Source organism: Onychomys torridus, chromosome 2 (genome assembly GCF_903995425.1).
Source record: "Onychomys torridus chromosome 2, mOncTor1.1, whole genome shotgun sequence".
Taxonomy (NCBI): domain Eukaryota; kingdom Metazoa; phylum Chordata; class Mammalia; order Rodentia; family Cricetidae; genus Onychomys; species Onychomys torridus.
Window position 1 is genome coordinate 73,156,409 of NC_050444.1, and position 13,865 is coordinate 73,170,273.

General features: G+C 37.9%; 1 pseudogene; it reads right to left on the reverse strand.

Annotated features, from left to right (window-relative positions):
- Window positions 1–10,045: 10,045 nt before the first annotated feature.
- LOC118577891 lies at window positions 10,046–11,009 on the reverse strand (annotated as a pseudogene).
- Between the last annotated feature and the right edge of the window lie 2,856 nt (window positions 11,010–13,865).

Below are 13,865 nucleotides of genomic sequence, written 5' to 3' on the forward strand. Positions count from 1 at the left end.
AAGTCAAAAAGACAAAGACAGAAAAGACAACATGAAAAAGCAAAGGAGACATTCATATTGGTCGTATTTTAAGGAGCACTGATAAAAATGCAGTTTCAGTGGAAGAGACTATAATAAATGTAAAAATGGGAGAAACTTGGCTGCACCATAAAAACAATAAATAATGGACTAGAAGGTAAAGAAATGCATTAAAAGAAAAGGAGTAAATCAAAAGCCATCTAGAATAGATGTTTTAAAACTACAATTTGAAATCTAGCTATAGAAAAAGCCATAGAGTGGAGGATTGGTCAGTAATAAGGGAAAATGAAAACCAGGTCTCAGGGTCAGTGAGAGGCAGTTCTTGCCCGAGTCTGTGGTCTAATCCAGGTAGATGAATATGGTTGTCTTAGAGTCTCAGTCACTATTCTTCACTCAGTCAGAGGTCTCCAGAACCTTTCTTCTGCTGACTTACCGCCCCTCCTGGTAATAAGCTGCCATGCTCATAGCATATACAAACAGACACTTAGAAGAATCAAGGGGTTGCTCCCCCACTGACCTTTCTGTTTCTTATGGCGGAATGTTGCACCCTGCTCTATAGCAGAATTTGTGAGCCATTTTGAATTTCTCTCTTTGGAGGATGCTGGTCTCTCCTTTTTTAAAAAAAGAAAAGAATCCATTTGATTGTGTGGAGTGCTGGAGCATAGTAAGGTCGTTGGTAAAGCACCACAACAATGCTCTATGATGAGAAATGTTGTAGGAAACCATTTACTTTTCCCCAGCAAGCTTCTGAATTGCTCAATGAGTAAGCACTGACATAGTTCAAAGAGTGGGAAGGAGAAAGAATTATCAAAGGATTTCATCACATGGTCCCCATGAGCTGAGAAGCATCTTAGGCCATTGACTGAGGCCATTGGGTCCTTAGGGCATCTAGAGAAGAGACAATGTACAGCAGAAGTACAACATTCAGGTGGGTAAGGGAAGGAATGCTGGCTTGCAAATTTGTGAGGTATGTTAAATGTAATGCTAAGGAACTATAGTTTGTTCTTGAGGTAATTGGGAGCTAGTGGAGTTTGACCAGGGAACATCAAGTGTGAAAGCGCTAGAGAAAGATTAATGTGCAGCATTCTAGAGAACTGTCCCTCTCTCATCAGCTCTCAGCTGTGAGCACTCAGTCTGCACTCACCCTCGGGGCAATCATCTCTTCCCTTTTTGATGTGTGCAAAACAGGACTTAAAATAAATTTTCTTTAGATAATAGAGACATAGTTCGTTTTAGGTCAACTTCATACCAGAAAATTTTATTTTCTTAGAGAAAGACAGTTTGCCTATTACCTATGAGTTCTCAGCTCAATTCTATAAATGTAGACAAGGTGTATCTACCTCATTTCAGCTTGAAGGTCAGGCTAAAGCTTTGTTGAAGCCTTCACAGCTAGGTCCTGGCTGATACTGAGTCATTAAACCAACAAATGCCATTCATTATAAAACCTGCCTTCTTCTCCATAGGTTTTCTGGTCTCTTTACTCCAGAAACCTGGGTAAGAAAAAAACCTATAGGTTAAGTTCAGGGCATCAAAGGAACCTAATTCTTTCGTTATCCAGAGCTACTCTATTCTTTTTTTTTTTTTTTTTCATTTAAAAGACAGGTTATCCTTGCCTTCTTGCCCAGCTCTATCCCCACTATTCCATGAGAAGTAGCAAGTTCATCAAGACACTTCTCAGTGGGTAGAAAAATGGCCCTGGTTTTCATCTAGGGCCCCAGTGTCTCCATGACATCATAAGTTGTCACATCAGTGTGTGTGTGTGTGTGTGTGTGTGTGTGTGTGTGTGTGTGTGTGTGTGTGTGTGTAAAAGACATAGCCGCCACTGCATGGCAGTAGGCTGTACTTCCAGCTTCTCCCAGCTTTGTGTGCTCACATATGGCACTAACAGAGGCTCATTAGCCTGGGCTAAGCTTTGATGTGATCACTTATGCTGAATTTATGGTATAGTGTAGGAATTTAAAACACATTTGATTCTTCCTTGGGTCATAATTAGTTGCAGTTAAGAGTCTCAGACCCAAAGTAATGTTCCTTGGCAAATAATAAACAAGAGCTTTAATTACAGTAATCCTGGCTCAGAGAAAGCCAGAAAGTGATTTTAGAAGAGGTGGTTTATGTTTATTCATATTTACAGAGGATTCTATATACTATGAATCCATTCACATTCAGATATAGGAATCATATTTTTGTGATAATTTGAAACAAATAATCATTGTGACCTATATAAATGATATATCTCAGCTACTTAATAATTGTTTTTCAGGCATTGTGGTCAGAGATATAATCAAATTGTTGTATTGCAGCTTCATGAATCTGGAATGGAAAAATTTTTTCAGCAGATTGTGGGTGTACTAATTGTGTTCAAGTTACTTGGCTACTGAAGAAAAGAGATAATACCTGTTCCACAATGTTTCCAGTCAAGGGAGCCCAGGATCTATTCTGTCTGCTGAAAAGGTAGGGGGTAACGCAAAAATGAATGCTTGTAAAGAGCAAAAATGAATGATTTTAAAGAGCAAAAATGAATGCAGGAGAAGAAATGAAAGGAGTTTAGAATGAACAAAGACCTTCTTTGTCTGCCCCCTTCTTTCAATGGCATCAATTCTTACCAAAGAGCTTCCCTGTGAGTGATACTGAGTGTTCTGAAATGCAAATCTCTGTGACACCAACTGAAGAAAGCTCCATATGTGAGGAAAAAAATAGATGTCTCCTCCTAAAGCGTCTAATCTGATAGCTTATCCATAACTCAGTATTTTCAAAACAAAAAGACAGAATACAATACAGTCCTGAGCCTGGAGTAGTTTCCTTTCCTGGTTAGAGTTGGGTCTGTTCCTTAACAACCATTTTGCATCATGTTCTGAAAGCAACTTTCTTCATTCTTTGTACTGTCAGGCTGCAGTGAGGGGACAAAGGTGAGGACAAGATAGCACAGGGCATGCTCCTGTTGATTTCTTCAGGTTTCTACTTACCTGCAGTTTGTTCCTCAGGGAAAGCCAATAGATGATCCTATTTAGAATATTCTCACTCTCTTGTCCAAAGATTCTGGCTGAATCATAGAAAACAAATGTAAAACAGTCCAGAGTTTCTTGCGGGTCTTTGTTATGCTCTAAATATTTGTTTACATTTCAAGCTTCAGAAACATCTTCCAAAGGGCCAGCCATTAGCACGTGAAGGCAATTTAAATCATTATTTGGGTGAGCTAGGGAGAGATCAAATATTTATAACAAAGTTAGAAACATAAACATGGAGAGCCGAAAAACTTTCCAAAACTCCAGGGAGAATGTTGTCAGACTTAATTATCTTTTGCAATTAGTGTATTCTTGTAACAGGTATTCTAGCGCAGAGATACTGTCATTCATAATAGCACATTATTGGAAGATTTTCAAGCTCGTATACCATAAGTAGAAAACCACACATATTGTTCTAAATTCATATAAAATATCTCACAGGATTAATAACATAACTATATTAATTTACATAGTCCTTTCAAGTATTTACCAGTATTCTCAGAATAGTCTGGTGAGATATAAGATCATTTCTGTCACCGGACGGTGGTGGCACATGCTTTTAATCCCAGCACTCGGAAGGCAGAGCCAGGCAGATCTCGAGGCCAGCCCAGCCTGGGCTACCAAGTGAGTTAGAGGAAAGGTGCAAAGCTATACAGAGAAACCCTGTCTTGAAGAAAAAAAAAAAAAAAAAAAAAAGATCATTTCTGTCCTATAGACATAGACTCTGGAATGCTGAAGTTGGACTGTCTTGCTGATAGTTGTGCAGCATGTACAAGAAAAAAGTCTTAGATCCAGCTGCTGTGTCCATATAGTCATAAGCAGCACTGCATCACCTCTCACTGAGAGTCAGACATACACAGAAGTAAACCCTGCCTCATCCACCACAGCGATAAAACTCCACAATCCCACTTTACAAACATGAAAAGCATGAATGACCCATTCTGAAGGAATTATTGGTACCTACATTTGGAAGGAATTTCACAGGATCATGTTCCACAACTGACCCTTCAGAACTCATCAATGCAATCCACCAAAGTAAGATTGAAGAAAACGAGTAAGAAATCAATGTTTCAATAAGCACTACAAATTCTCCATATTTTTTTTAAATATCCCCATAATCTATGTTATACCAAACTGTCCTTTTCTTCACCTGTGTTAAATTGACCGCAGGATGAATTGTGAGACCTACCTCATCAACTTCTTGTCAACCCCATCATTATTATCACAAAATGGGGATTCCAGTTTTCAATAGACCTGCTTCTTTTGTGTATCAATTCATATAAGCCAATTATATATTGTGACACATAACTAATTTAATTTTACTTGAATTACTTAACTGGATAATAAACATTAAAATTAATATAACATCTTTCCTATTAGCATTTAATGATGGTTGTGGTATTTGTTTTGATTGTCAGACATGCAATTCCAAAACAAGGGTCTTTCTGAGTCATGAAATATTCTTTTTACCTGGAATCAAGGTTTTGAGCCATTGTAATCCTCTTGCCCGTGGTAAGCCTTCCTGGATCCTTTTAAAGAACTCTGCTGTGGACCTGAGAGGCAACTATAGGGAATTAGTGCATGATCCATAACTGCTTTTAGTCTCCAATTGTTTATTCTATTAACAAGAATAATTCTTATGTAACATTTTCAATTTCTGATGGAAATGAAGGGGTGTACAATGCTTCACTGATTGTGTACCTCCTCATACTCTCTCACCTCTTGTCCCAGACTTGTCACCCACTTCCAAAGAACTGGTGAAGTGAGCCTCTGTTAATCCCTAACCTTCTCTAAATTCAGAATGTCATTTTATCATGAGCAGAGTCTTACACCCCCTTTGACTATGGTCTTCAGGGCCGTAAAATGTTCAGTAACTTCTTATCTCATGTATTTATTACTTTTCATCATGCAACCTTCCTTTCAAGCCATATTGCCATTCCCTATTCTACCATTAAAGAGTTGAAAAAATGTATACCATATCATTATTGCTATTATCCAGTTTCTCTGAAGATGATATACAGTTAATTTCCACTAAGCAAATCTATCTTTTCCTTGTCAAAGTACAGCTAACTAATAGCGGTTGATTGTTAGCTACAAGAGTAGACACTCAGCTCCCTTATCAGGCATCCTTCCATAATTGGTCATACAGAAGTGTATATACGTCTATGGGTGAAGGATGTCCGCAGACAGGTTACCATACAGACCAAAGACATGGTATGAATTTTCATGAGTGCTATGGATGTCTCCAGTTGTCCTGCAATTCATATTCTTTAAATTTAAGTGGGCACCCTGTGTCTCTTCCTTCTCACTAGAATGTTCTTCCAATGTAGTCCATACTATGCATATTGCAGTTCACAAAATAACTTCATATTCTTCCACAACAAGAGGAGCTTAAAGTAATGTTCAACTAGCCAAGTATTGCTTTCCAAAAAGCATAAAACTGGAAGCTTCTTGTGGTAATTGTTCATACCAAAATCCCAATGGCTCTTCCAAGATAATAGTTTGGGATTTGTTCAAATGTGCCCTTCAGAGTGATTAAATGTTTTTAATACTTCTAATTATACTTGATAATTAGACTTTTATGATATCCAAGGTGCTACTTTGGCAATACCTCTGAATATTTTCTGAAGATTTAAGCGTACCTGCTGCTATTCAAGGCCCTACTTGTATTCAGCTTCCCCATCTTCTGGAAGCTTTATAATTATGGAATAATAACATTTCTAGATATGACATATGCTTTCTTCATAAATCAAACAACTTAATATTTAGTTTTTCTTTGTTTTCATTTTGGAGCACACAGAACTCTTGTTCTATGTTTCTTTGGATGGTTTGAGTAATAAACAATAATAGATGAAACAATTCCTTAGAATGTCATTTTATTTATGACTGTCCTATGCTTAAGCAAGTTTAATCAATCATTCCCTGGTAATCCTATTATTCATAAACATTCTTAATTCAGTATTTTTTAATATTCACATTCATTCTTTAGCATTATATCATCAGAAGAATTATTATTAGCAATTTTCATCTGTATGTACTCTATCACCTTCTCACACTGTGGCAAAAAAGAGAGGATAATTTAAATAGCTTCGAGGACAATATTACAATAATTATTCATTAAGCTCCATTTATATGTACTTTGAATTTCTTCTGAAATAGAAATAGAAAAAACATATTAATTGAATAGATAACAAAATACTAGACTCATTGGCTTTTTGTAATCTTTTATTACACGTACTATGACAGTCCTGGCTGGGAATATTGGAGTTCCACATTATTTATAAATGCACCTATCATCAGTAGATGACCTCCAAACTTCACTGACTATAGGCTGGGGTAACACAAGAAAATTGTTCTTTATATATTTTGGAGGTCAACCCTCTGTCAGATGTGGGCTTGGTGAAGATCTTTTCCCATTCTGTAAGCTGTCGTTGGGTCCTATTTACCATGTCCTTTGCCTTACAGAAACTTCTCAGTTTCAGGAGGTCCCATTTATTAATTGTTGCTCTCAGTGTCTGTGCTACTGTTGTTATATTTAGGAAGTGGTCTCCTGTGCCAAAGGTTTCTAGGCTACTTCCTACTTTCTCCTCTATCAGGTTCAGTGTAGATAGATTTATGTTGAGGGCTTTGATCCACTTGGATATGAGTACATGGTGATAGATATGGATTTATTTGAAATCTTCTACATGTTGACATCAGTTATGTCAGCACCATTTTTTAAGATGATTTCTTTTTTTTGCACTTTAAAAAATATATTAGTGGGCACATCAGATGGACAGTTACAGCAAGATGGAGGATTCTCTCCTATGGGCATCAGATGCTGTCTGATAACATTCTCAGCTTTGGGTGAAGATGCTTCCTTTTTTCCATTGTACAGTTTTGGCTTCTTTGTCAAAAATCAGGTGTTCATAGGTGTGTAGATTGTGGTGATATATTGTGTCCCCAAATATTGTACACCCTAATAAAGCTTATCTGAGGATCAGAGGAAAGAGCCAGTCATTATATTAAACATAGATGTCAGGCTTTCTTTCCGTCAAACCTTGCCCTTCATTACTCCCACTGTCGTCCAGGTTGTTCATGTAGATCTCATCCATTTCTCTGTCTTTTGGTGATCCCTGTGTCTTTCCTAGGGTCCCATTTTCTTAGGTAGCCTCCCTGGAGATGTGTAGCAGTCTAGTCATCTTTGTTTTACATCTAGTATCCTAGGGTCCCATTTTCTAGGTAGCCTCCCTGGAGTTATGTAGCAGTCTACTCATCTTTGTTTTACATCTAGTATCCTCCTATGAGTGAGTACATACCATGTTTGTCCTTCTGAGTCTGAGTTACCTCACTCAGGATGATTTTTTTCTAGATCCATCCATTTGCCTGAAAACCTCATAATGCCATTGTTTTTCTCTGCTGAGTAGTACCCCATTGTGTATATGTGCCATATTTTCTTTATCAATTCTTCAGTTGAGGGCATCTAGGTTGTTTCCAAGTTTCTTGCTATTATGGATAATGCTGATATGAACATAGTTGAGCATGTGTCCTTATGGTAAGATTGAGCATTACTTGGGTATATGCCCAAGAGTGGTATAACTGGGTCTTGAGGAAGACTTATTCCCAATTTTCTGAGAAACCACCATACTGATTTCCAGAGTGGTTGTAGAAGTTTGCATTCCCACCAACAGTGGAGGAGTGTTCCCCTTGCTATGCATCCTCTCCAACCTAGACTGTCATTAGTGTTTTTGATCATAGCCATTCTGACAGGTGTAAGATGGTATCTCAGAGTTGTTTTGATTTGCATTTCCCTGATGAATAAGGATGTTGAGCAATTCCTTAAATGCCTTTCAGCCATTTGAGATTCTTCTGTTAAGAATTCTCTGTTAAGCTCTATAGTCCAGTTTTTAATTGGATTGTTCAGTATTTTGATGTCTAGCTTTTTGAGTTCTTTATATATTTTGCAGATCAGCCCTCTGTCAGATGTGGGGTTGGTGAAGGTCTTTTCCCTTTCTGTGGGCTGTTTTGGTCTTAATGACTGAGTCCTTTGCTCTACAAAATCTTCTCAGTTTCGGGAGGTCCCATTTATTAATTGTCACTCTCATTGTCTGTGCAACTGATGTTATATTTAGGAAGTGGTCTCCTGTGCCAATTCATTCCTGACTACTTCCTACTTTCTCTTCTATAAAGTTCAGTGTAACTGGATTTATGTTGAGGTCTTTGATCCACTTGGACTTGAGTTTTGTGCATGGTGACAGATATGGACCTATTTGCAATCTTCTGCATGTTGACATCCAGTTATGCCAGCACCATTTGTTGAAGATGCTTTCTTTTTTCTATGCTACAGTTTTGGCTTCTTTTTTGAAAATCATATGTTCACAGCAAGCCAACAGCCAACATCAAATTAAATGGAGAGAACCTCAAAATGATTCCACTAAAATCAGGAACAAGACAAGGCTGTCCACTCCCCCCATATTTATTCAATATAGTACTTGAAGTTCTAGCTAGAGCAATAAGATAACAAAAGGAGATCAAGGGGATACAAATTGGAAAGGAAGAAGTCAAACTTTCATTATTTGCAGACAATATGATAGTATACATAAGTGACCCCAAAAATTCTACCAGGGAACTCCTACAGCTGAGAAACTACTTCAGTAAAGTGGCAGGATACAAGATTAACTAAAAAAAAAAAATCAGTAGCCCTCCTATATACAAATGAAAAAGGGGCTGAGAAAGAAATCAGAGAAACATCACCCTTTACAATAGCCACAAATAATATAATATACATTGGGTAACTCTAATTAAGCATGTTAAAGACCTATATGATAAGAACTTTAAGTCTCTGAAGAAAGAAATTGAAGAAGATATCAGAAAATGGAAAGATCTCCCATGCTTATGGATAGGTAAAACCAACATAGTAAAAATGGCAATCTTACCAAAAGTAATATACAGATTTGATGCATTCCCCATCAAAATCCCAACACAATTCTTCACAGACTTAGAAAGAGAAATACTTAACTTTATATAGAAAAACAAAAAAACCTAGGTTAGCTAAAATAATCCTGTACAATAAAGCAACCTCTGGAGGCATCATGATCCCTGACCTCAAGCTCTACTCTAGAGCTATAATAATAAAAACAGCTTGGTACTGGCATAAAAAAATCGACATGTGGACCAATGGAATCGAATTGAATATCCTGTCATTAACCTGCACACCTATGATCATATAATTTTTGACAAAGAATCTCCAGGTGGAGCTCCAGGTGTCCAACTGTCGAGAAAGAGGAGGGACTGCAAGAGTGTGAATTGTTGAATCCAAGATTGCAAAAGCACAGGGAAAAATAGCCAATCGAATGGAAGCACATGAATTATGAACCAATGGCTGAGGAGCCCCCAGCTAGATCAGGCCCTCTGGATAAGTGAGACAATTGAATAGCTTGATCTCTTTGGGAGGCACCCAGTCTGTGGGACAAGGACCTGTCCTTAGTGCATGAGCTGGCTGTTTGAAACCTTGGACTTACACAGGGACACTTTGCTCAGTCTGGAAGGAGAGGACAGGACCTGCCTATACTGAATTGCACCAGGTTTAAATGAATCCCCAAGGGTATCTTGGTCCTGAAGGACATGGGAATGGAGGGGAGGGGCTGGGGGAGAAGGTGGGGATAGGGGTGGGAGGGGGGAGGACAGGGGAACCCATGGCTGATGTATAAAATTAAAACACATAATAATAATAAAATAAATTTTAAAATTTAAAAAAATAAGAAAAGAATTTTAAATAAATGTTTTTTCTTAAAACATTTTACCTATTATTTTCTAAATGTTTAAGAGTTTATTTTTCCTTGCTGACTAATTACTAAAATATTTTCAGCATTCTTGCCTTTCTATAATAGTGTATTTTACAAATGTCAATATGTCTCATTTCTGCATTTATATCAAAAACCTAACTGTAACAAAAGCAATGAAATATTTTAATGGTTTCAAATTTTCATATGTATGAATTTTGGGTTTATAACAACTTCACATAGTGAGTCACACAGTCTAAGTAATCATTTCTGTTTTATCAGATGTTCTCCTCCCAGCATGTTCCTCACAGCAACCTTCACATCCTTGTTCCTCAGACTGTAGATGAGAGGATTGAGCATGGGGGTTACCATCCCATAGAAGAAGGAGATGAGGACCTCAGTCACACTTTGATGTTCTGCCCCAGAAGTGGCTTTAGACTTGGGCTTCGCATACATGCAGAAAAATAGTTCGCATAGAATAGAATTACCACTGTCAGATGGGCAGAGCATGTGGAGAAGGCCTTCTGTTTTCCTTCAGTGGAAGGGATCCTCAGAATAGTGGCAACAATGAAAACATAAGAGATAGCAATGACTAAGAATGGGACTACTAGAAAAAGCAGATTTGACCCTGCCATGCTAATCACATTGATGGAAATATCTGCACAAGCCAGTTTCAGAATGGCTAGAATTTCACACTCAAAGTGGTGAATAACGTTATTAGTACAGAATGGTAATTGCAATGCAAGAGATGTCTGCACCAATGAGTCAACAAACCCAGCAACCCAGCATCCAACCGCCATGGACACATAAGTACCCTTGCTCATGATGACAGGGTATCTCAGTGGGTAACAGATGGCCAGAAAGCGGTCAAGTGCCATTGTGCCTAGAAGCACACATTCTGTGGCACCCATGGCAAAGGAGAGGAACATTTGTACCATGCATTCAGGGAAGGACACTCTCTTTCTTCCTTCCAGGAAGCTACCAAGAATTAGTGGGACAAAAGAGCTTGTATAGCAGATATCCAGGAAGGAAAGGTTACAGAGGAAGAAATACATGGGAGTATGCAGGTGCACATCATAGATAACTACTGAGATAAGGACTCCATTTCAAGCAGGATTATCAGATACACGCACAAAACTAGCACAAATAAAATTTTCTGGAGCTTTGGGTGGTCAGACAGCCCCACCAAGATAAATTCTGTCAACATAGAATCATTGGCTCTCTCCATATGAATACGGCTGTCCTCCAGCAGAACTCTGGGAATAATAGAAAGAAATCTATTAATTGAAGTTTATAAGAGCCCCTTCATAAAATAATCACAGTCTTTGATGCTGCTGGCAATGTATTTAGATGCCACAGTATAAGAGGGGAAATATTTTTCAATACTATTAATTTTTAGTTAAGAATTTTTCATTTTAAAATATTTTAATTGAAATAGAATTACATCACTCCCTCATCCCTTTACTTTCTCCAGCCCCTCCCAGCTACACTACCTTGAGCTTTTCATACCCCCTCACTCTTAAGTTGACAGACTTTATTCTTTGATTATATGTGTTATATATGGGTGTGTGTATGCACAAATATACACATATTTATATATGTAGGTATATATATATATATATATATATATATATATATATATATATATATATTTATATATTTTTATATATATATATTCAATCTGCTGAGTTCATTTTGTTGTTTGTGTGTTCATGTTTTTCACCACAAATCTTAAGCCTTGAATAAGGAATGCCTACCTGACTTTTCTCCATTAAGAGAACAAATCTTTATATCCCAAACAGTTTTTTTGCCATGTCTGCAAGTTCTGATTTAATTGGCTGGAATGAGTGTCTAATAGTCTGGATCTGGTGCACAAATGTTGGGAATTAATTGTCTATAACACAATATTTTGTCTCCGTTTATTGTGGTTATTAATGGATATTAACCAAATAAACTAGTGAGCATCACTGTCACCTTTTCTTTCTTTCCATTACTACTGTTTTCTTTTAGATTTTGTATGTTTGTCTGTCACCCAGGCTGGAAATCAGGAGGTAGCTTTTCTGACTTACTAAATGTTCAGAATCAATATCTTATGGAAATACTTACTGTAGTACAGAATCTGAAAAGTGGTTCAAGTGTTCAAACATGATCATTTAAACAGACATATCAAATAAACACAAGCCTGGGGCCAGGTAGGATTACAGTAGGAGGATACACTAGTTTACTTGAAATTCTTTTCAGCATTAAAATTGGACAGGGGGCCAGTGAGGTGGCTCAGTGGTGCCTGACAACCTGGGTTCCACAGCTGGGACCCTGCAGGGTAAAAGTAGAGTACCAACTCCTGCAAGTGGTCCTCTAACCTCTACAAGGACACCATGGCACACACTTAAAGAAAACCAACAGAAGCTGGATAGGATCGAGTGCCTAGCCCTGGGAGTGCATCCTAGCTAAGTTCTTTGGGAAAGTTGGCTTGATGGAATTGATCATGGCATTGCCTATAGCCAAAGGAAGCTAGCGACAGCTCAGATGTTCATGATCACTGTAACACCTCTGTCACATGAATCTGTACCTGCAAAGGTTTACAGAAAGGAAAGCAAGTGAACCTAACATCTACAACAACATAAACAGATACTGAAAAACTGTCAAAAGTGATTTATGATTTATAGAGCATAATAAAACGTAGGAATTACAGTAGTATTTCACCAGCATCCATGTACTTTTAGAGATAAATCTAAAGAAATTGTGGGGTTTCAGAAAACAGTATGGAATCAGAGAATATTAGTAAGGATAGGGGGCTTTTAAAAGAACATGGAAAATACTTCATAGAGTAGATAATAAAATACAGAGAACAATTAGCAAAAGCCCAAGTCAAAAAGACAAAGACAGAAAAGACAACATGAAAAAGCAAAGGAGACATTCATATTGGTCGTATTTTAAGGAGCACTGATAAAAATGCAGTTTCAGTGGAAGAGACTATAATAAATGTAAAAATGGGAGAAACTTGGCTGCACCATAAAAACAATAAATAATGGACTAGAAGGTAAAGAAATGCATTAAAAGAAAAGGAGTAAATCAAAAGCCATCTAGAATAGATGTTTTAAAACTACAATTTGAAATCTAGCTATAGAAAAAGCCATAGAGTGGAGGATTGGTCAGTAATAAGGGAAAATGAAAACCAGGTCTCAGGGTCAGTGAGAGGCAGTTCTTGCCCGAGTCTGTGGTCTAATCCAGGTAGATGAATATGGTTGTCTTAGAGTCTCAGTCACTATTCTTCACTCAGTCAGAGGTCTCCAGAACCTTTCTTCTGCTGACTTACCGCCCTCCTGGTAATAAGCTGCCATGCTCATAGCATATACAAACAGACACTTAGAAGAATCAAGGGGTTGCTCCCCCACTGACCTTTCTGTTTCTTATGGCGGAATGTTGCACCCTGCTCTATAGCAGAATTTGTGAGCCATTTTGAATTTCTCTCTTTGGAGGATGCTGGTCTCTCCTTTTTTAAAAAAAGAAAAGAATCCATTTGATTGTGTGGAGTGCTGGAGCATAGTAAGGTCGTTGGTAAAGCACCACAACAATGCTCTATGATGAGAAATGTTGTAGGAAACCATTTACTTTTCCCCAGCAAGCTTCTGAATTGCTCAATGAGTAAGCACTGACATAGTTCAAAGAGTGGGAAGGAGAAAGAATTATCAAAGGATTTCATCACATGGTCCGCATGAGCTGAGAAGCACAGTCTTAGGCCATTGACTGAGGCCATTGGGTCCTTAGGGCATCTAGAGAAGAGACAATGTACAGCAGAAGTACAACATTCAGGCGGGTAAGGGAAGGAATGCTGGCTTGCAAATTTGTGAGGTATGTTAAATGTAATGCTAAGGAACTATAGTTTGTTCTTGAGGTAATTGGGAGCTAGTGGAGTTTGACCAGGGAACATCAAGTGTGAAAGCGCTAGAGAAAGATTAATGTGCAGCATTCTAGAGAACTGTCCCTCTCTCATCAGCTCTCAGCTGTGAGCACTCAGTCTGCACTCACCCTCAGGGCAATCATCTCTTCCCTTTTTGATGTGTGCAAAACAGGACTTAAAATA